Here is a 24,481-nt window from a genome sequence, read left to right as displayed (position 1 = left end):
CAGCTTACAAAGTGTATATAAACAAAGGAAATGAAGGGGGGGAAGAGGGATGTCTGACAGGCAAATTGAGAAGAATCTGAACCTCAAGTACCTCAGTCAATAGGGAAAGAGCTCCCTAACATCAGGGTACAGGGATAAAAGAGGGGATGTGTCCCCCAATACTTTGAGAGATCCCACAGGGGTATGCTCCAGTGGACTCTCCTTTCATTCAAATAAAGAAAGCTGAAGACTCTCCCGTCTCTTTTGGGGATAAAGATGACTGAGTAAGCCTAATGGAGCAGAAATTTTCCTAACAGTGACCAAACACCCCTTTTCAGTTCTTTAGTACTATTTCTCTATCAAAAAATATAAAGGTTGTTCAGTATAATATAAATACAGAACATGTCTCGTGTGTACCCCCACAGTCTCAGGGTGGGCAACACGTTTCAAACAAAGTTTGATGATGGAAATGAGGCAGCGTCAGCTCGAAAATCAAAAGGACCTAAATATGGCCTATGCCTAGGGCTGATGTCTGTGGCACAGAAATGCAGGAATTAGTAGATTTCATTTTTTAGGTTTTTCTCGTATGGAGAGAGAAATCAAAGCTGAAAAATGCAATCTTCCTTTCATTCTCCTATAGATAAAACACTCAGGAAGACTCTGCATGCAAGTAGTCTCTCAATGGCACCTACAAACCTGGAAGTCTCATGGCAGAGAACTGATATTGCCAGGTCCTGGTCCTTGGAGAATGGGGCTGCTCCTCTATTGGCAAGATGAAGAAGAGCCTACATGCAATTTGAGCATCTCACAGTGCCATAGTCATTCAGCTCAGTACCATGAGGCAGCAGCTAGGATCACTCTGGGCTGGATGGTAGCAATGTGTTGTTTTCCTGTTTGAGTGCATAGTATTCTGTAACTCCTAAGACACCAGGTAAGCCAGTATGCATGGTTTTGTGGAAGGTGTGCTCCTAGCCAGTCAGAAAACCTGCCTGTTTATCTGTGCCATGCAAACGGAAGATTACAAGTAAAGAATTATTTACAGATTATTATTTTAACTAATGCAAGCTTCACAGATTTAACTGTTCAGTGAAGGCTTGTTGATAACCTGCATACCCCACCAAGTAGACCAACTTTGTTAAAACACTGGGGAACACAAGGAACAAGGAAAATATTATTTTACACCATATGCTGAAAGATTTACTGAGTGTAAGGCAGAGGGCAATAGCCCACAATTTGCACTTCTAAACATGCAGCTGTGAAACTAGTGTCTATTTTTTAATCCAGCTGGTGCTTTTCCAGAAAGAGGATTGCAAATGTTGCTCCAATACTTCAGTGTCTGATAAAGAGGGAAAGTGATAAAGAGGGAAAGCCCTCTGAAAGTGCAAATCAAGTTTCAAGGAATTTTAGCAGGCATTGGCATTTGCTATTATCATGCACCCTCTTCACTTCTGGTAAATGAACCATTGTGGGAAATATAAAAATATCACCTATCAGCTAGCTATGGCATTTGAACAATGCATTCACTTTCATAAAAGCCATTCTGTGAAATAATTTCCATTCAGTGCAGCCATTAAGGTACAAAAGCTACAAATATTACTTACGTTCCAATAGAATCACATTTGGAAATCAAAAGTCTGCTGCATGAGAACGACAAGCTACAACTCCTCCTCCTACCCCCCAGAAAAAAAACAAGCAACCAGCAACCAACAAATTTGTAAGGGGGAAATAAACAGAAGGGATAAATTACCATTGTCCCAAAGATTTACTAGTATCATGTATCCAATAAAGTACATTGCATAATAAAGTGATCCACCATCAACTGATAACAGCTAAGCTGTTTTAGTTTTTATACAAATATTTCCTCTCTTAGACCCCACAGATAGATTTTTCTACATATTATAACCTCAGTGTGTTCTCCTGCTGAACATGTCCTTAAGGAAATATTTCAAAGAGCTTTGAAGTAGAGCTCAGAAGAAGAGAATGAGCAATAGAAGCATTTCCATTTCCTCCATTTTTAAATAAGCATCTATGGTGGTAACCATGTTTTCTCTGGAAATAAATGCAAAATATATGTAAATGTTGAGTACAGATGGGAAAGTTTTTATTCAACTGATGAACATTTTTTTTCAGATTCTGCTGTTCTCTGTGCCCATACTGAGATTAAATCATTCATAAAGCATGCAGTGAAAATTGATTTAGGCATGCAAATAAAACAATGACAAAGAACTGTAGTAGGTGAAACAAGAGGTAGACCTCAATACAATAACACATCCCTAGGCAAATAATTTTCATTATGTGAATGCAAAGTTCAGCATACAACCAATACAGCGAATGGGCAGCCACTGCTGCTCTGATAGGGTCTGCATTGGTAGAAAGTCTCAGATATCACATCTCACCACGCAGCTTTCTCAGACCTATGCCCTCAGAATCACATCTGGTACTTATTGTGCTGGTTCTACAGCTGGAAGAGGATAAGACCTTTATTCTGTCCTCATTTTTCAACGCTGTGTAAAAAAATCAAGTGGCTGGGACTGAAGGAATATTTCCAGAATATTTTCTTCCTCTAATCAACTCTTATCCTGCACTGCAAACCCTGCAACTACCCTGGCAACCAGAGCAAGAAACAAATGGTGTCCACTTCATTACAAATTTAAAAATTCCAGTGCTACATCAGGATACCTTCCTCCACCAGCAGACCTCAACTAATTGTCAAATCAGAGAGTTGCCCAAAGAGGGTATGTTTTGGTCCATGCATGATGCCACTTGGAGTACAACCAAATCACACACCAAATCCCTGAATTGCCCTGCAGCCTTGATGATTGCAACTCCAGCCACATTCACATTTCCACTACTGTGAGAATCCTTGTTTGTTTTCTGGCTCAAAGCTTGCTTCCTGAGGTATTTCTTGTGATAAGACTGACTTGCCTAGGAGATGAGTGATGGGTGTTGCCTTGTGGCAATCAACATCACTGTGTGGACAATTTTAGCTGTTTGCCTCTGGAAGAGTGCTCAGGAGTGTTTACTGGCGGAAGATTTAGCCTGTGACTAAATAACTCCAGCTTGCTATGGGAAACTGGGGAACGATGCCATTGTATCCTGTGAAGGCAAGATACAAGTTGGCACCTCCCTGCTCCCTCTTATCTGCTGGCAAAGCCTGGGAGATAGGAACAAAGGAGTTTCCGCTAAGATCCCAAAGCCAGAAGCTGCCACTCCAAGGAGAGCTGACTGAACCACTTTGGATTTGAGCTGTCACTCCAAAGACAGCTGACTCGACCACTTTGAAAGCACTGAAAAGGAGCCATCATTGCCATGGTTGTCATCATCATCAACAGAACAACAACACCCGATGACCCACCACTACTGAAGATCAATGGTTGAACTATGAACCACGCTGGATCCATGGTGGTGACTATGTCCCTCTTGCTTCCTATAAAGACTCCTTGCTTCTTCTTTTCTATCGCCCTCCTTCCCTTCCCCATTACCCTAATTCATAATGGTGTCTGTCCTCCCCTTCCCCATCTCCCTAATTAAGATCTGTAATAAACTGGTCGGACCAACATTTGAACCGTTGTTACAGATATTAAAAGAATCTCCTCTCCCTCCTATAAATTGGAGTGAGACAACCACTGATCTGCTTCCTTGGTAGGAAAACAGATTTCCCAGGGTCCTATCATTAATAGATTACTAGAAAAATGAAAATGCTGGAGTTACTCATAAAAGCATTGGTTGACAGCAGTCAGAGGATTTCTTAATTTATCTTGAAAAATCTATTCAATTTGAAACCTGATTTGCTAAATTCATTAGGAAATTTCTAAACTTTATCACTAATATATATGGTGTTTAACAACCTATATGTAAAATATTAGCTTGATTGGACAAGGTAGCACTGACAAATAGAAGTATTTATGCTACCATAAGTAATAATTAGTTACAGTGTTAGAGAACTGTATTTCACAGTTTTTTCATCTTGATACTGACAGAAGAGCATGTTTGTAAGCAAGCTGCAAATCCTGATGTAGCCTTTGAATATCAGAAGTCAAATACAACAAATTTCATTTTGGTGTATTTTAGCATATTCATTCCAAATGTGTGCTCAGTATTTAAAAAAAAAAGGCAATGCAAGACAGATTTTCACACAACAGTAACTTTGCAAGAAATTCCTTAATAAAAAAATAATAGCAGTATATTCTCAGTGATGATCACACAATATTGCAAGCATAAAAACATCACTTTTCCATTTTTTTCAGCAGCTGTAAAGAAAGGGCATTGCTACACATTTATGTGGGGAGGCAAGCTTTTTAAAGATCGGATGAAATTTAAGAGTTTATCTAAAATTATCCCAGACTTCATAGTTCACTACATCACCAATTTTAAAATAAAGGTTTTCTATTCCCACACAACACCCACACCTTTAATCCTCAGAGTACTGCTTTCATCATGTCAAGCTCTTATATAAATCTTTTCTCAACTGCATTTTTTCCTCATTTAACTTCAAACAATTACTACCCTATGTTTCTGATACTATTTTTCTGCCAAAGAAAAGATGGAATTATGATACTAACTGTCCAACCCAAGCTTCTTTCACCACATTGGAATGATGAAACAGTTGTGTCACAGAAGTTTGCATCACCAGATTCACTTCTAATAGCTCAAGAAATCCCTATAGTCACAAATGGAGGTGTGCTGTTAAGGGTCTCTGTCTCTCTTCATGAATCATGGTGAGTCAATCATTTGGGGAGAGCAAGAAGTCTTCTAAAGGATAAAATAAAAAGCACAAAATTCAGGCATGACATGAAAAGTCAGAAAGTATGGCAATGTTTAAATTCCTCAAAGAACATGCAAAAGAAAGAAAGGGTGCTTTTACAACATCAGTTACCTGATTATCACTGTTACAATGAGTTGTACAAAGCATGCCCTTAAATAAGCTGGATTCGTTCTTGTGCTGAAGCATACAGTGTAATTGCTTTAGCCTCATTTTCATCATCCTCTCTCTTTTCCAGCCACAAAGGCTCATGGAACACCATTCAGAAGTTGCTGCATCAAGCTGAAATGCTGCAAAATACCACAGAGTTTACTATGATTTGCATATAGTTTTTAAGAGGTAAATGTCATGTGTTAATTTCCAGCATAATTAGACTTGTACCAGTTGTAATTAGATGCGACTACAGAATAAAAAAGAAAGGAAGAATGATGAAGCAAGTTTCATACAAATTAATACTGATTCGCAGAAGCTAATGTCTATTCCCTTGATTAGGACCCTTGCATAAGAAGTGGGAAGAGGTTATATAAATTAACACAGAGTGGTTGATACAGCTTTCACAGGTCCCAAGGTGCAGAATACTACTGACCTGTAGCTATAGTGTTGTCCTTATTACTCCTTGTTACTTTTTGGCGTTCTGAACTTCCAGAATAGATGGTTACAAACAGAAACCATTGCAAAATTGACCATGAGGAAATTTGCTACCATTTCAGCTGCACGTAGAGTAGGAAACACCACAATCTGCTCCTTGGAGCAGGTTTTTGAAGTCTGTGGAACAACACTTCAAAATTGCTGACAGCTCTTCATAAAGAAATTAATGCCAGAACAAGAACAAAAGAAATTATAATGAGATCGGTAAGTGACACTGCAAAGCAATAGGCTTCTTTTGACACTCAGAGTTAGCTGGCAGTGTGATAGAAGACAAAAGCATACTCACAACACAAAAAGAATCGCAGGATTCTGTAAATCTACAATTGACTTCTCAGGGCTGTTTTGAAGGAAGAGACTGGGAAATAAAAACATGTGAGAGAATTCCTGAATGTTATTTTTAAAAACTTGTTTACTTGGTTGGTTGATGGGTTTTGTTTCTGTTTTTAAATGTTAATGATCTTTTTCCTACTTTTCGTTTCTTTTCCAAAATACCTACAGAAAAGGGTATTGATTCTGAAATACTTGCTCTGGATTTGTCTTGGTATAAAAGAAGAGCAGGATTTTGTTCTCTGCTTTCACTCATATGACCGTAGCCTCGTGCTGTTAGCTTCTGTCCCTGTAATACTCCATGAAAGCCAGTGAAGTGGCTTGAAGCTTTTTGAAATGGTTAACAATACAAAAAAGGAGATAAACCTAAGCAAGAGAAAATGATTTTCTTTCCTTTGTATGTCTAGTTGCATTTCAGAGAAGAAAGACATTTTCTTCCACCAGGAGGGAAATTGCTTTGTGACTACATGGCATTAGGCTGTCTCCAGTGTATTTTCTCAAGAGCAACAGCAAAAAAAGAGCAAACAAATGCTGTTATGTGAATAGACTTAAAAAACAAAACAGTTTACTCTTTGTATGTTAGAGACTTTGAACCCAGATGGAACTATTAGGTCTACACACCAAGCCATAGCTCTTTCCTTAATTACTGTTTAATTAAAATGTAATAAAGAACAACCACCAAGTATTGATTGCTGAAGCATTAACAATTTGGAAGCACCTGTATCATTTGCTAAATAATTCCAAAGGCAATTACCTTCACTGTCAAAAATCCACACTTGATTTCCAGCTTGAACTGATTCAGCCTCGTCTCCCATCCAGTGGGATTTGTTGCACCTCTGTCTGCTGCCTAGGCAGTCTGCTGTACCCAAATATGCTCCCCATGGCTCTGAAAGGCAGGGAGCAGGACTCGCTTTGTTCACCGTAAGCATATTTGTGTCCTCTGCAAAAGGATGAAAATGAAAACCTCCATTCGTGTAGATTACGAAAGCGAAGGTGAAGGCATTACTTTGAATATTTGAATCTAACAGAATAACGTGGAGGGGAAGGATTTTTACTCATATGAGCTGAAGAATGAGGTAGGCATACAATCCCTTGGTTTTTGAAGCAGCAGTAACACACAAAGGTCCGGATGAGTTTCAGACCAGCATTTTTTAAACTATGCAACCTCAACAAATCTTTGCTTGCAAACAGAGGTGAGTCAGACTGCAGCTTTGGAGGGCATGCTGGAAGGCAGTGGTGACAGTGGAAACAGGGCAAGGATTAGTCCTGTGCCTACGTGCTGATCCATGCTTCATGTGGATCGAGCCCTCTGCACATTTCTGGCAAGCTTTTGGCAAAGTGTACAAAAATAGCTGTCATTCACCTTTCTGACAGAAATAGCAGAGTAAATTGGAAACTCCATCAGCTCATCCAGCTACCTACTATGCACTTGTTCGACCTAAAGGAAGGAAAAATAAAGTTAAGTGCAATGGAAAGGAAGACTGAAGGGAATCGAAAAAAGGAAAGGTTTTGTTTTTCTCCATACTCATTCTTACAGATTCTGCTTGATAGGAAAACAGACTGGGTAGAGGACTCCTAGTAGTGTTCTGAATCTCATCAGGAAAGTAAATTTGTTAAGGTAGATACAAGCATAAGTAAGGGGCTTAGCTCCTTACTAAGGAAGAAAAAGCACTAAAAGCTTCAGTAATGTTAGTCTCAATGATAGCTATGTATTTGTCAACATTTTAACTTCAAACTACTACAAAAAATAATTTAGATGCATATCAAAGTATAAAGCATTACAAGTGCCACTGTACTCCAGGAAAAATCATTTCCACATAAAGTACTCTCGGTGACCAAAGATATGTGGTTTCTGCCTATGGAATGAAAGAGTTAATATGCATGTTCTTTACAAACAAGAGCATCATATGTATTTGTTTCTTCTGATGCTTCTTGCACTCTGGTAGGAAGAATAAAATAAGAAATATATCTCTGTTAAGATAGGATGCTGTCTGTATGGCAGTCACACATAAGTGGATTTGTAAATAAAGAATCTTTATGCATAGCCTTTAATTTGGATAGTTTTTAGTGGAAGACAGAACAGGGAGCAGATTTATCAGAAAATAAAGAAATAGTAATTGACAGGACAGTAAAGAATAAAATGAAGTGAAGCAGAGCATGTATAGCTAGGCACATGAGTCATCACTAAAATCTTGACAGTTTTCTTCATGTCTTCATGTAGATGATAAATAGCATATATTTTAATATGTAATATAAAAAAAATCTACTTGCTGCATCATTATACAAATACTAAAGGAAATAAAAGCAGCACAATGATGGCAATGCCAAGTATACTAGGTAAAAAAAATAAAGCAGGACAGAATTAAAACCATGCTTCCTACTTTGGTGGAGAATATAAAAGATTTAATGATCCATCACACAAGACACATGATCTGTATGAAAAAAATGATCTAAGATGTACTTAATTTTTTTTTTTTAAGCATAGAATCTAAGCAGAGGACACAACGTTTTTCAAGGATATCTTTGCACACAAGGTTTGATTAATACTTGATGAGGGCGTCAGTTGTCTCTGTGAATGCCCTGCAGCTCCTTGCAAAGGCTAGCGTTGGTAAAGTAGGATTAAGATCAATGAAAACAGAACACTTGACCATAGTACAAAGCTAAGTCTGCCCTTGCTTGTACCTATAAAAGTGCCCAGAATTTCAAAGGATTCATATGGTCAGGGTCAAAGCGGATGAGATTCTGTAATCAGGTTTGCATAGAGTTTCTCACAACATGCTGAAAATTCCATGTTCAAAGAAACAATTCTGATTTTAGTTTCCCACCTCTACGATCATGATGGAGAACTGCATACTGAGGCCAATACAAATTTGATTCTCTAATATTGCTCAAATCCCTTTCCTAATTTTATCAGAAAAAGTAATTCAGAAGACTGTACCTTTCTTGGCCAAAATGCAGAACCTGACTAAGGAACCATCCAAGTTACATAATCATTAGTTAAAATCATACAGCTAATTGGAATTCACTCCACCCAATCCAGACAGCAGATATTTCTATCCTTTATATGATATAGTAAAAAGATTATAGTATTTCCATAATAAAAATGATAATATTCAGGGCTCGGGATGTGTCATCTGGCCCAGGTGACTGCACAGTTTAAACTACAGATGAGATAAAAGACTACCGTGGACAACAAATCCCATCAGGTACAATTTCCAGTAATTCTGTACTGAGGTGACAAGCTGATTACAGAGATATTCAGAGCTGGCACTCTTGGTCCATGTTGTTCGAAAAATCTTGTCCTGGCAAGATAGACAGATGTCTTGTCCAGACATAAGACAATGGTGATGTGGACAACAGTAACCACATCAGCAATAACAAGAAATATAATCAAGCATAGCAAACACTGAAAGTGTTAAACTGAAAATGGTTCAAATACCCATTCAAGGTTGACTGTCTAATATGGATTATGTATAAATATATATTTAGAAGCTATGTAGGAGCAAAATTTTATAGCTGTATTATAAATAGCTAGAAATAGCCTCTTCTTTTATACTGTGTCAAAGTGTAGATGATAACTCATACTTTTAAATAGCTCTTCATAGGACAAACAGTTGTCCTATGGGTTGTCCTATAAGTAAAGCAATGTGCTGTGAAAATATTCCTCATCCATACCCACTAGATTTCTGCATTTAAGACCACATAGCATCTTTGCACACTATGTGGAAGAGATGATTTGATACTGATCTGGATCTTCCCACAGCAGTTCAGGCATCAGAGCTCTGGGACATTCACATGAATCTCTTTCTATTAATAGGATCAACTATTATCTAATTTCCACTTTGATGAGAAAATGGACTTGGGAACTGCTGTTAGCTACAACAGGATGAGATGCACACTAGGCATTCTAAAGTACTTACTCCCCACAGCTGGATGTCAGTTGAAACACACTCATTCAGCACTTTATATCTTGTCCTTCTTCTACACAAAGAAATGAGTCTCTCTTCTAACTAAACAAACGCAGATGAAAACCCTGGGACAAGTCACAGTATCAATTGTGAGGAAAAGTCTGTGGGTTTTTTTTTGTTTGTGAGAAGATGTGAAAAAAAAGGCTTAAACAACCCTGCCCTCGGATGAAGGAACTAGTTTTTACTACTGTAAAATATTTTTAAGCTATGTATCTTCCCATTCAACCATGAGCTCTGCTCCCATGAAACTGGGAAATAGAGCCAAGAGTTCCATTCCAGCATTGTTTTTGGCATTTGCTTGGGAGAACTCAACCCAGCTCTCTGCCTACTTCCGTACCCTTCTATTTTGGAACTGTACTTTCAATATGAAGTACAAAACCTTTTGCAGTAGGAAAGCAAAATGCACTGCAAGAGTCACATTTGAATAGCCTTGACTGAAATGGCAAAGGCAGAAATTGTTTTTGCTCATCTAATACCTAACAGTTCTTCTTATCTTTTTTTCCTTTGATTAAAGGATTAGAATGCACTTTTATAACCCTGAAAAACTAACAACAACAATTCGGTATTCTAACAGCATGTCATCGTTTGATATTATTTGATTTTAAGCCATGAATGCATTACGCCTTTATTCAAACATTTACCTAAGGAACGGCATCTTACATGAATAAAAAGCAGGATAGATAGCATGCATAAATATATGCTACAGTCATCAACTTAAGAAAAAGTTAGCTTTTCTATGTAAATTTATAAAATACTTTTACTTCTCACTCGGTACTTATTTGTTTGTGCATGGACTGACTTGGGTGAATACATGCAAACGAGAAGGCTGGTCTATTCTGACTGAACAACATGTCACATTAAATTAAGAACGTGATCTGCCGTAGATGAAACATTAATTAAATCAAGAACTATGTGCTCAAACTTGAAACTTGTTTGGAAATGCTCTAGGGAAAAAAAGACAAAGGAATCCCATCTCAAACTATATTTAGAAAGCTGTAGCTGGAAGTCATAGTTAGAAATCACACAATTACCGATTAGATAGCTAGTTATTACTAAATGAATATTGTGTTACATTCTCTGAATTTTTTATTGTTTAATTCCTAGATGTGCAAAAAAAAATAACACCAAACATTTGCTGCCATGATACGTATAAATACAGACAAGTTAAATTTATGTATGTTTGTGGTAGTGAGAGTCAATGTCCTGCACCATAATATAGCATCTATTACACATTTAACTTTGTTATTCAAGAAAAACACCAGAGAGTAGACATATAGAACACTCTTCCTTTTTTTTTTTCTTCTGTAATTTGTTTTAGAAGTAAGACTTAATTTTAAAGGGAATAACAATGACAAATCCATAGGTCCCTTTCAGAAGAGACTACTCAACTTCATAACATAGCTTTGGAATAAATGTTTAATCAAGACTTCTATTATTTACTGAACTTTTTAACTTTGAAATCATCAAAATTCTAGGGAACCTGATATTCAGACACCAAGTACTTCACAACTCAGTAATGTTTACAGATTCAAGATGTCTTCCTAATGAAACCTGGTAATCGGCTTAAAATTCATTGATTGAAATTTATTGTGTGATTTCACAGATACAATACATTTATTGTATCTAATGATTTTCATACATATGTTATAAAACACTTGGATTTGTATAAATTGGATTTGTATAAATCCACAATTTAATGATGTGCAAAATGGGAAGTACCAGGCTCTTAGTTTATTGGCACATTTTATTTTTCCTCTCTCATGTTTCCATAGCTCTAACGTAGCTCTTCTTTTAGAGCTAAACAACAGCAGAGATCTGTCTCTGATTCATGCACGCAGTTCAGAGTAATACTTGTTTCGTTTCATGCTAATATCTAAACAGATACCAAGTCATAGCTTTGTATTTTATGTCCATATTGTATAGAAGAAAAAGAGTGATAGAGGGGAAGCCAAGCTAAGAGAACTGTTATAACAGGTTGCCCAGTTTTTTTTCAAACATCAATAATAGTAATTAAATAACAAGTCATATGTCCTTTTCTACTTGGGAAAAAGAAAAACCAAAAACCTATATATAGCCTTAGGGAAAATTAACAACTAGGAAGTGAATTGGACAGTAGTGAAAGAATAAGCGTTAAGGTGGCTAACAAACAGTGGAGCACATACTGGGGGGGAGGTGAGGAGAGGAAGCAAGGCATCTCTGTATGACTCTGCCAATGCTTAGCAGAACCCTGAAGATTAAGTGGAATGCATATATAAGTGTAGATCAGAATACAATTTCTATCTGTCCCTCAAAACAAGACTACAGAAATTCATGGCTAGGGATGTTAGCACATAAGGAGCAGTGTTTGAAGAGCTGTTAGGCACTCAGTAACACATACCTACAACTATATGTGGCTTATACTACAGTGTTCACTTGTGATAGATGAATACCTCCACAGCAGCACTCCCATACTGCATATATTTAGCTTGCTTCCCAAGAATACAGAGACATATTAGAATAATGCAATGACTCCCCTTCTTGAGGAGCCCTCATCCAAACATAGGATGAATCTACTGAATGCTAAGCATTTCACAGATGATGACCTGCATGCGTTTCTGGAAATTTTACAGAGTTATGTTGATGAAAACCTGATTATTATTAACATTATTTTTTATCCAAAGCAAATAAAACTGAAAATCTAGCGTTTCAAATGCAAGCCCTTAGAGTAATGATCTTTGCTCCCTTCCTTTTGTAGTTTAGTTGCTATTTTAAGAAAAGCGGTCTGTTTTACAAACAAGCTCCTGCTGTCAGAATCATATAAACAACATAACTCAGAAGGACTGGCACATTACAGTCGATGTAATGAGGAAACAAAATGATTTATGGGATGTGAAGAATGAATGACTGTACTGTTTTACCAAGCATATGCTTGGAACAAAGCGTAGACACAGGGCCATATGAAAAGATCTTGAATTATCCCTCATATTTGAGTAGTTTTCTCTACACACTCTACAAGGCAGAAAGTAACAGTTAAAAATAACCAACCACCACAGACTATACTTAAAGGCAGAGTTCAAAGATGTGCGCTCTCAGCCAGCATATAACTGAGTTTAAGGATGCTATGAACTTCACAATTCAATCACAAATCATGGAAGAATTGACCAACATTCAGTTTTCACTAAAATATCACTGCTCCAAACCTTGACTTTTTTTTTTAAAGCAAGCAATCTTAAAATTGTTTTCAGTTTCTTTTGTGGCACTAGACAAGGAAATATCAGAAAAGAATTTCAAGTTATTTTCACTGAATGGTGAAAAAAACTGTCTAGAAATATATTTAATCAATATTGCCTTGAACAAAACCTTTGAGCTTTCATAAGTCAGCAACCCAAATTTTAACCAAATGCTAGGATAAAAAGGCTAGAAATGAATTTGGTTAAATTATGCAATAAAAGAGCACATCCAGTAGAGCTTTACTGTAAAGCCTGTATGATGCTGTTTTGCACAAACTCCTCCTGAAGGAGTCACTCAGAAATAGATTTTCAAAGTTTTCAATATTCTTTTGACATAATTTTTGTGTTCCTTAAAATTTCTCCCACTGTTGTCATTAATTTAAGTGGGTGGATTCGGCAATTAGCTTTGGGCTTGACTCCTCCTTTATTGCAAATATGAACAAAAATTCCCATATTCCTATGATTTGTTTCTCCTTTTTCAAAAACCATTTTGTTGATTTAAGGACAGAAAGAAATGCAGCAGAAGTGTACTTTTAGAATGCACTTGTAAGAAAAGGATATGCTCTACACAGAGTACGAGAATAGTACAAGGTGTGAAAACTGTACAAAAATTAGTAACTATTTGTACAAATTCTACATATGGATTTTGTTACATTGATGTATGTTCAACCTGATACCATTTATTGTTTTTCTACAGAGGCTATAAGCCAGGGTTAACGATAGTTAGGTCCAAAACTGCAACTTGTAAGAAAGGTTACAGGTTGTCTTGTGTCTTTAGATCTCACAAGAAACTCTCTGATTACATTCATTTCCAATATTTTGTGGATCCTATTTTAAGCAAGCACTGAACATTTGAAACCAACGAACAAACCATAAACCCCCCTCCTTCCCCTCCACCTTGCTGTCTGAATACCAGCCATATCAATATTCTCATGCCCAAGTCAATTTGATGTTTGTTTCCTACTGCAACAAAGCACAACAGAATGTTCTATTCACCAGTATGGCATGCTCCAAAGCTTTCTCTCAAACTAAAATCTTGCTTGAAAAATGAAGAATCATAATAGAAAGACAGTGAGTACAACCTGAAGCAAAAATGACAACTAAAAGCAAAAATTAACATAAAACAAATACAGAGAGGAGTAATAACAACATGGAACACTGCAATAGGCTGCTCTACAATTTACAATGTATGTAAATACATTGCAAATTTTGCTAAAATACTGAAAAAAAATGAGAACACCTTTTAAGATGTGACTAGATATGCAATCATAGTTAATAAAAAGCATCTTTAATTTCAGAATAGAACAGCATGTAGAAAGCATAAGTAATAATTGCTTTTAAAAAGACTATCATGCAAATAACACCCTTGATTTCAGTTTAACTACAGAGTTACATAAACATTCTCTTCATACAGTAGGAAACAAGATTTGACAACTAACATCATTGATTATTTGAATCAAAATAATACTATGAACTACAGTGAGATCTCAAAGTCTCCTAAAGTACTTCAGCCAAACGATAATTTGATTTACGGTTTATGTCATGTGCGAGCTCTGAATCAGTTGCTTTGCAACCAGACTCTTAATCTTTAAGAAAATGCATTTCTCTTTTAGAGACTCAGCTGATGCTTTTGCACGTGATGCCTTTTGGAAATTATGCTCACTTCTATAGGACTGTTACTATTAGCAGTAGCACAATAGCACAAGCACCTACGCCATTGTAACAGCATAGCCATAAATGAAAACTTCAGTGAAAACATCCTTCTCCTCATAACTATTTTTGTTAATATTAAATAAAAGGAGTAGCTTCAGAGTTAGAGCTGAATGAAATGAAGAAGTTAAAAACATATCCATTTTTAGTAGCCACTTGTTTCAGTACTCTCTGCTAAGTCCTCCAGAAAAGATCTTTGACGGGAGAAGTAAAGGTAGCAACTTGTTCTACAACATTTCCTTCTATACCTAATTACTGCATGTATCAGTATATTACTGCACATGGAGTAGAAGAAAAGGTTCTACTGCAGAAGGAAAATAACAAGCGGGTAGAGGCCAGAACTAAGCATGGCCGGAGGCAAGAATCAACACTACATCACTGAAGACAACTGGAAGGGGACAGACCTTGAAATTCCTTGAAAGCAAAGAAGCTGACCTTACTTGCATCACAGAAAACAGACAGAAATGATAGTTAAATTGGAAACTGATATAGAATCATTCAGGTTGGAAAAGACCTCTAAGATCATCAAGCCCAACTGCCCACCTACTACCAAATCACATCCCCAGGTGCCACATCTACACTTTTCTGAAACAACTCCAAGGATGGTAACTCCATCACATCCGAGGCAGCCTGTTCTAGTACATTACCACTCTTTTGGAGAAGTTTTTCCAACTATCCAACCAGAACCTCCCCTGGAACAACTTGAGGCCACTACCTCTCATCCTATTGCCATTACTTGGGAGAAGAGGCCAGCCCCAACCTTGCCACATCTTTCCATGGTCACCATAGAGAGCAATAAGATCTACCAGACCCTCCTTTTCTCCAGACTACACTATCCCAGTTCCCTCAGCTGGTCCTCATGAGATTTGCACAGTACATTAAAAACAGAAGGCTGAATATTTTGTAGATCATATTAGAAGGTTGTGAGCATCATAAGACGACTTCACTGATTTTTGTTTTAGAGAAACCAGAAGCTTTGATTTTGTTGTAATCTTTGTAGTTTAGTCTTAGAAAGTAGCCCTTGCTCATAGAGTGGTTTGGGTTGGAACAGACTTGAAAGATCATCCTTAAAAATCTATCAGACACATGGCTTTAGAAACAGATATGGCTGCCACATGCACCTTAAGGGACCCATGACAACGGATGAGTGAGCTAGTGAGACAGCAATGCAAGTAAGGTTGCAGGTGGCTATAGAATCACTGGTACTTCTATGTGAGAAGAAAAAGCACACTGTTTCTGCATTGGCTAAAGTGCACAATGCAAAATCAAGTTTGTGATATAATGTGTGCTGGAATAGCCTTATACAACTTCTTTTATTAAGAAGACAAACATAAATCCAAGGGTATAGGACATTTGCTCTTAGAGTAAAGCTTTCAGATGAAGGGTAACAGAAATGACTGTGCAGCTCATGTGAACGTAAACTTCTGTGACTGAAACCAAGGGCCAAGGAGAAAAAAAACTGCAAAGAATTTTGAAGAGATCATTCAAAGAGGGAGGCAGGGAACTGACAAAGTTTTTGGAGCAGAAAGAAAAAAACTTAATTATTTTGGAAATAATTTAATTTTATCCTTTGCCTAAATACAGAAGGAGCATCAAGCTTTTATTTTATCTCCACTATATTACTGAAAAATGGACAATGCATCCTTCAGGTAAACAATCAAAGGTAAATACTTTGCTTTTACATGCAAGGTATTACATTTGTTTATCTTACTACATCCATCCATGCTGGGTTTGAAATATTCTTAGGATTTCCAGTTCTTGCGAGTTGTAGAACTCTATTTAAATAAACTCTACTTAATACTCTTAAATTTCAAAGCTCTTCATAAAATACTGCATTTGAAACAGAATAAGAACAATATACATAAATGATTCTGATGAAGAACCAAAAGGACTGCACTAGTTGTTTTCTAATGATTAAGAACAGCTTAAGATGATGGTCATGTAATCAACCAATGGTCTGCAGATAACCTTCCTGAACTCAAAATTTGCTACCAAGCTGTATGGCTAAATAAGTAATATAATTTTAACTGAAGCCAAGTATCATCAAAAAATGACATAGTCAAGATCAAGATTACTTTTAGAGAGGAATCAACCATGAGTTTTTATTTACTTAATTTTCTTACCTAATTTTGATTCACTTATACTGATTCCTTCTATTACCTTCTAAACATCATGAATTCCTCAAATATCACAGATATAAGTTCTATATAAATTTATTCAAAGAGTAGAAATATAAGAGTGGCTTGATTTGCAATTTCCAAAGTCGTATTTTGTTCATTAAAAATAATAATAATACACAGCAACAGCAACCAACACACTGTTTTTCTGAACAGAAAATATATAAGTGTTTTGGCCTTTTTTTTTTTTTCTTTCTTTGAGAAAGTAAAGTCCTCAAAAGAAAAACACACAGTGGGAAATAAAAATAAGGATAAACTGTTCCTAAATGAATATAACAAGCAAACCAGTGAACAGAAGTTAATTACCCCTCTTTAGAGTGCAGAAGAAATGGCCTAATAGCAACCAAATAGAAATAAGTTCCAAGCTGCAGACATAGAACCTGCAAATCCATCCAGATTTCTGCTTATGTGTTCTGTATGTTTGTCTTTACAACAACCAGAGCAGGCATTTTTATTTCTGTGAAAGATCAAGACATCCAAGAAATAGAACTTAGTATTCATTTTGCTAAGCATCAAAATATTACTTTTTGATTCTTTGTAATAAAAACCCAGAAACTTCTAATGAATTTTTTTTTTTAAATGAACGTCTCCCAGTAATTGAGAAAATGTTCCTGCATCCACATGCCATTTGGCACATCCTCATCTTTGCTTCTTACAATGCATACCATTGAAGCTAAAGAATGTCACTCCTGATACATCTCAGTATTGCTCTGATCTTGATTAGCATCTCCATTGTAAAGGAGGTTTTAAATAATACTCTGTAGATGGTACAAACTTATAGAAATATAGTAGGTCTGGGATGAAGTCTCTGGAATTAGTTGAAAAGTCCAGTGATTCCAGTAATCCATGTTATAAAAAAGATGTTTGTGCAATGAGTGGTGTTGGCTTCATTTGAGAGGGAGTAAAATCAGTCCCCTAACACTTGGAGAAACTCCCCAATGGTTGCAAATCCTCTAATGCCACATTTTTCACTTCCCTCCCTAAAAAACACTCTTGCAGCTGTTTCATTCACTCTGCAGAAAGCCTCTTCTCCAGATGGCGTGGATAGCCTATCGGAGACAAATCAGATCCTGTTGTGGGAGGTCCAGGGCTGAGGAAGAAGTGAAAAAGTCAGATTTCTCTGAAATGTGGAACGCCCTTGAGGAGGACTCGGAGCATGCTTACTATTTCAGGGAGTTACTATTCTAGGCTGGAAAATAAAAGCACCAGCAAAGGGTCGCAGCACTTAATTTTCTCTTTGCTCTCTGGAGTTTGCATAACTCGTTACTCCCATTAGATTAGATGAACTAGAGCCGAAAAAGATGAAAATCATCTCGCGTTTCTTTAGTGTCACTTTGCCTACAGGGATAAAACCTTTTGGCTTCTCTAGACATATTGGGGCTGATTCTCTGCCTGCATCCTGCACCACAGCACTGAAGTCAACAACACCCAACAAGGAGGGAAGAAAGGGACATCTGACACACCGTTACGCAATACCAGTCGGGAGACTTTTCATATGCCATAGCATGCACAGCTGGGAAGGCCATTCATTAACAGCATTTCTTTCAGGATCCCTCTGAACCCAGGATGTCTTTTCTTTCTGGAGCAGTGAAAAAACAAGCACACTATTATTGCACTTGTTGACACTGCCTTTTATTAGGCATGAATACAGATTATTTGGACAGCAATGGTAAATGATGCGCAGTAAATCAATCAGGCCAAATTGGCAGAGATTATTAGCTAAGAAGACAACAGTGTTTTTCATTTGAAAATAAACGCACACAATGCAGCAGCTATTGTCATTGTTTGTATGGGGAGAGCCTTTTGATGGGTTTGATCCGCTAATTTGAATAGGGGAAGCACTTAATTGTTGGGTGTCTTTAATAGAATACACATCAAAAACAGCAAACATTTCCCCTGGTGAATCAAGAGAAGGATTCTGTAATTATTTGTTCATGTACCACTAAGTGCTTTAATAAAAAAGCCTTGGTTTTCTGCTAGAAAACATGACTCGACTGAATTTTGCAGCTCCTTGACCTTAGGTCCTAATGTTCTTTAACATACCACACTGAACCCTATATTTTGTTTATTGCTCCAATGCCCTAATACTGAGGGATTTGGAGAACATACTACAGCACTAGCACTCTCTACCAACCTCTCCCTTCAGGAAAGAAAGGATTAACTGGAAAAGAACTAGCCAGCATCCAGACTACTTATCATCTAATTAGTATTGCTGGTTTCTCTCTTCTCATTTTCCCGTGGAATGATACCAGCTTGACAAAACTTACATGTTTGTGTAGCAGTTGAGGATATTTTAACTACGTACTACTGTGAAATACTGATCACAAAAGAATACTTTAAAAATCTTTTTGCACTGCACTTAAACTAGACATAACAGAATAACTAATTTTAGTAATTTTTTATTAATTATTTAATAATAAAACTATTTTTAGTAATCTTTTTATTAATTATTATTAATGAGGTCCGGTGTCACTAACAGTATTTTACCAATACATCAGCGAAGCAACCCAATCAATCTCCTACCAATCATATGCTATGGCTGCTGATTTGCCTACCAGAAAAAGGACTAGTTGTCGTTATAGCTTAGCCATATCTCCAAACCTAAGAAACTGTGCTGCAATAAATGTTTCTTTATTGTTCAATGTTGCCCACTGTTAACTCCTTACACATTGCTCAGAAATGTAGTTCTCTTGCAAGAGGTTCAGGCATGTGGCAAGTCTGAGGAGTTAATGCTACAGCTGAGAGGAAAGTCCTGAGTAAAAACAATGCTTTGAGATGCACAGCTAACCCCTCTGCCAACAGCTTTCCTGCAGAATACATCGAGTTACCTTCAGAAGGTAATGCAAACAAAGCATCTGTTTAATTATATTTACCACTGTTAGGTAGATACACACCAATATATAAGTGAACAGACTCATTATGCCACACTAACATTAAGATAAATGGCTGCTCTGCAGTTTTAATGCACTACTTCATTCTGTGACTGCTCTATAAAACCACTCTTTTAATTTTCAGCAGTAGCTCAACTTCAGAGCAATTAATTCTAAGCTATTTTCCTCAACCCATTTTTTGTTCTGGGAAACAAGTTAGTATAATGGTGCATTTTCTTCCTTATGCCAAACACTTGAAAATGTTCATTTTTTGTCATTGGATTTTTTTTTTCCTCTAGTTTTTTAATCACTAATAATACTTTTATTCAGCTCTACGTCTCCTTAAGTAGTACCTCTAATATTCTTTTGAAACAGATGGAATGAACAATTAGAAGCACATTAATTACTCTCACATGAATTGGAAGGTAGAACCATACATAGACTTCATAAAAAGAATTATATTGAGAAAGGTTATCACTCATTTATTTCAAACTGTAGTCTATTCCTACACTAAGAAAAAAAAATTGAAATCAGTTAAGGTAAAATTTCAGATTCCTTTGTTAAAGATACTTTCTTTAAAGTTTTCACATTCCAGTTTTTAAGTGTTCAAAACAACATCAAATTCTGTAAGAAGTTCAGGAAATACCATCACCACCTCTTAGCAGGGGCTCAGGCAATGCACACTGCTAAAGATGTACAGAGATTAAAGTGACCATTTACTTCTGAATCCAAGATTCCAGTAACAATTGTTTTACTGTCATCCCAACAAAGAATAGCAGTGACAGAAAAAGTTTTCCAAAGAAAAAATTATGGAAGAGTTCTCCTTTCTCAAGATTAACACGTTTCTAAGTTACAAACTCATCAGGATTTAACTTCAGAAAAATGAACATGTGAAATGCCTACTGAGTAAATTACTCTTTCTCACTACATGAATCAATTAAAAACAAACAAACAAACAACAAAACAGCACAAATGAAAAACTTCAAAACTTCAAGTAAACATTCACACAGTCAGCCACTGTTATCTCTTAAGAGATAAATTCAAAAACATTAAGATAACTGAAGCTAACAATAAAAGCTAAAGAATAAAAGCTAACAATATAGACATTTCAGTTTTGCTAGACACTTACTGTAGGAATGGTAACCTATCGTGTCTCCTCTGAAACACACTCAGCCTCCTAAGCCACCCATATACATTTTCCCCCACATTGAAGACTAACCATAACTGAACAGAGAACGTAATTACTGTTTTCAGACAAGAGAAACCACTTGAGTCATTGCTCCTGAACTACAGCTTCCAGCTAGAAAATAAAAACCACATTGAAACAAAAAATTTCCACAACAACCTACAAAGCAGCATCCTCTCTTCATATCCTGACCACTCCTTGCTAAAGGATTCATATTCAAGTAAATATAAACAAATGAGCTTGATTTAAGGAAGGATATTCTACCTCATAGCTCTTTATGCAATTTGCAATGAGTGCTGGGTGTCCACCTGTGGGGGCAGACAGGGTGCAGGTGGGTACTGACCAGTTTGAGCCCCTTGGAGGCAGAAACACCTGTTGTTTTCCCCCAGTGGTCAGGATAGTGATGAATCCCCTGTGTGATTCCCTGGTGATAAGTAAAATTAACTGTCCTTAAACAGTCTTTTTTTCCAATTGGTACCTTACTAGTGAACAACCAGCTGTGTGTGTATAGCAGTATCCATCCCTACCACACTGATGTAGGGAGCAAGAACACATTTGTCAGATCTTCCTGAGCTGTTTTTTTGTTGTTTGTTTGTTTAGACAATATCAACAGTGTTTACAGCTCCAGGAATTTCAGCTGCTGGCGATGCCAACCTTGGTCTGAAGGTCTCTGCTGTAAGTGACAGATTTTCTCACAGCTGCCAGCTGTAGCCTTGCAGCATGTCTCCTTCACAATAACAATGCGTGGATGTCATACAGCAAGGCACTATATTTTCCAGACATACACATCTGCAGTCAGTGTTTATCTTAATCCCATCATAATCACATTTTACTGAAAGACTGGCTTTGGAATAACTTCTAAACAATTGCTCTTTTAATTTAAGGTCTGATTGTGGATGGAAAAAAAGAGAATCTTAGTTTCCATCTGGAGTGAGAGAGAAAAGTTAAAGATACGAGTTTCTGTCTATTCTTTTTTTTAATTCAGCACAACATTTCTGTAGGACAAAAATCTATTCTCCATCAGCTATCTGAGGTCTTAACAATTGAGAAGGAGCAAATATTTTAATAAAACATAACATATGCTTAAGTAGCTATGTTTGGGACTTTTTTGAGGCTGATTTATAAAATGGCTCCTGCTACAGCCACATTACCTGCCTGGATGTTCCTGTCTCTACAGCAAATACTTGATTTTTATACAGTTGATTTTTTGTTTGCAAAGAAAACAACAACCTTAACATTCTTCTTCTGTCTTTTTTTTTTTTTTTCTTCTTTTTCTGTAGGTGGTCTATCAAGTCTCTTTTGTGTCAGATTTTGTGTTTTCATCTACCAAGCAGAGCAAAATCTCTCAATCTTTATTTTTTTACACTGAGGTCCCAGTCTGTTTCTGATTTTCCTTCCTATAAGGAAAGGTAATTGTAGTATTATATTTGCAGGTAACTTCTAGATGCCAACTCATCCAGTGTCCAGCTCAAATTGAAGACATCTTAAAAGCTAACCTGAAACTATTTTTTAAATATAATTACTAACATATTTGAATAAATAAACCACTGGGTGAATAACTTGAGTGATTTCTTATAGAAACTAACTGAAATTAAATGGAAAAAATAGTAAACACTCAAGAAGAACACCTCAACCAGCTCAACCTCAGCTGATTCACTTAAAGAGTGAAGTCATGGAATCATAGAATCACAGAAAGGCATAGGACCACAATGACAATCTAGGTTGAACCCCCTGCTATGTGCAGGTCGCCAACCAGCAGACCAGGCTGCCCAGAGCCACATCCAGCCTGGCCTTGAATGCCTCCAGGGATGGGGCATCCACAGCCTCCTTGAGCAACCTGTTCCAGTGCCTCACCACCCTCTGTGTGAAAAACTTCCTCCTACTTTCCAACCTAAACCTCTCCATCTCAGTTTAAAACCATTCCCCCTTGTCCTATCACTATCAAACCATGTAAACAGACAATCCCCTTCCTGTTTATACACTCCCTTTAAATATTGGAAGGCCACAATGAGGTGTCCCCAGAGCCTTCCCTTTTCCACGCTAAACAAGCCCAGTTCCATCAACCTTTCCTCGCAGGAGAGCTGCTCCAGCCCTCTGACCATCTCAGTGCCCTCCTCTGGACCCGCTCCAAGAGCTCCACGTCCTTCCTGTGCTGGGGGCCCCAGGCCTGGAAGCAGTGCTGCAGATGGGGCCTCACAAGAGCCGAGCAGAGGGGGACAATCACCTCCCTCTCCCTGCTGGCCACCCCTTTTTTCATGCAGCCCAGAACACAGTTGGCCTTCTGGGCTGCAAGCGCACACTGCTGGCTCATGTCCAGCTTCTCCACCAGGACCCCCAAGTCCTTCTCTGCAGGGCTGCTCTCAAGGGGTTCTTCACCCAGTCTGTATGAACACCTGGGATTGCCCCAGCCCAAGTGCAGCACCTTGCACTTGGCCTTGTTAAACCTTGTTAAGTTCACATAGCCCCACTTCTCTAGCCTGTCCAGGTCCCTCTGGATGGCTTCCCTTCCCTCCATTGTATCAACCGCACAACTCTGCCTGGATTAGTTTAGATTATCTCTTTAATCTCAGTATTCCTGCCATAAATTACATCTACTTAAAGGCAGTTCCATAATATTTTTTGTCAGAGAATCTCACAGCTCTTTAAGTTTTTCTCAGTAACACCAGTATATTAAAATACTCTAGCACACAAATAGAAGAAACACGGATGTACAAACATGGAACTCACTTATCCTTTACATTTCTCATACCAAGCTATAATACTTGCAGCAAAATACTGCTAGGTAAGCAAAAACTAAAACTGATATCTACACTGATTATACAAGGGAGGGTGTATCAACAGTAATCAATGGGAATATTGTGTTCCGATCTGAGCACGGTCCGTCAATATAAGCCATGTTTCACCAAAAAGGCAGGAATCTTTGAGAAATCATAGCTGACAAATGAGAATCTATTAAATAAATTTACTTAATATTTATATAACACTGTCATATGAATAGTGAGAACTAACCAGTTAGGAAAAACCATTACTGGAAGATGGTTATTTACGTCCAAAAAAACTTTATCTTTTTCCACTGTGCTTTAATTTCAGTTGTGTGAGATAGGAGCATGTTTGGATATACAGGATCATAGGAAAAATGTGCCATTATAACACTGTAACACCACAGAAAGCACAGCAATTACAGCAGAATAGCAAAGTCCTAGGTTGCAGCAGGAGAAAATTGCAGCAAGAGAAAACTTGCTCAAATGCAACAGACTCGGGACAGACAGACAGACAGACAGACAGACAGACAGACAGACAGACAGACAGACAGACAGACAGACAGCTTACCTTCAGAAGGCCTTAGGTAGGCAAGGAACTCCAGCAAGGTATCCTTACCTCCCCTGCCAACCCTTAAATGAGATCTGGGAAGGGGTGGGTCCTGTCTCCACCCCTTCTATCTTCTATCAGAAAGGTGCACATATATGCACCTGAGCTCCCCTGGGTTGGCCCTGTCTTCCCACCAGGTGCTCAATCACTGGTTCAGACCATGACTTAGCATTTCTGCTACACTCATCTTCCAGTCCTAATTATTGTCATCAGAGTAACCAATGTAAATGTCCAAGTGTTTCTTCCATCTTCTCATACCAGTCTTTGCATCCTTCT

At 37.5% G+C, this 24,481-nt stretch overlaps 1 long non-coding RNA gene across 1 annotated transcript; it reads right to left on the bottom strand.

Annotated features, from left to right (window-relative positions):
- Nucleotides 1-3,834: 3,834 nt before the first annotated feature.
- LOC116243176 (uncharacterized) lies at nucleotides 3,835-24,280 on the bottom strand. The gene is made up of 5 exons (XR_004169903.2): nucleotides 24,167-24,280; nucleotides 7,080-7,154; nucleotides 6,471-6,656; nucleotides 4,856-5,031; nucleotides 3,835-4,731 (listed from the first exon to the last, which is right to left on the bottom strand). It is a non-coding gene; the product is annotated as an uncharacterized LOC116243176 (long non-coding RNA).
- Between the last annotated feature and the right edge of the window lie 201 nt (nucleotides 24,281-24,481).

Source organism: Phasianus colchicus, chromosome 4, assembly GCF_987193195.1.
Source record: "Phasianus colchicus chromosome 4, bPhaCol1.hap1.1, whole genome shotgun sequence".
NCBI lineage: Eukaryota > Metazoa > Chordata > Aves > Galliformes > Phasianidae > Phasianus > Phasianus colchicus.
Note: the sequence above shows the minus strand (reverse complement) of the source record. Positions and strands in the feature narration are given on the sequence as shown.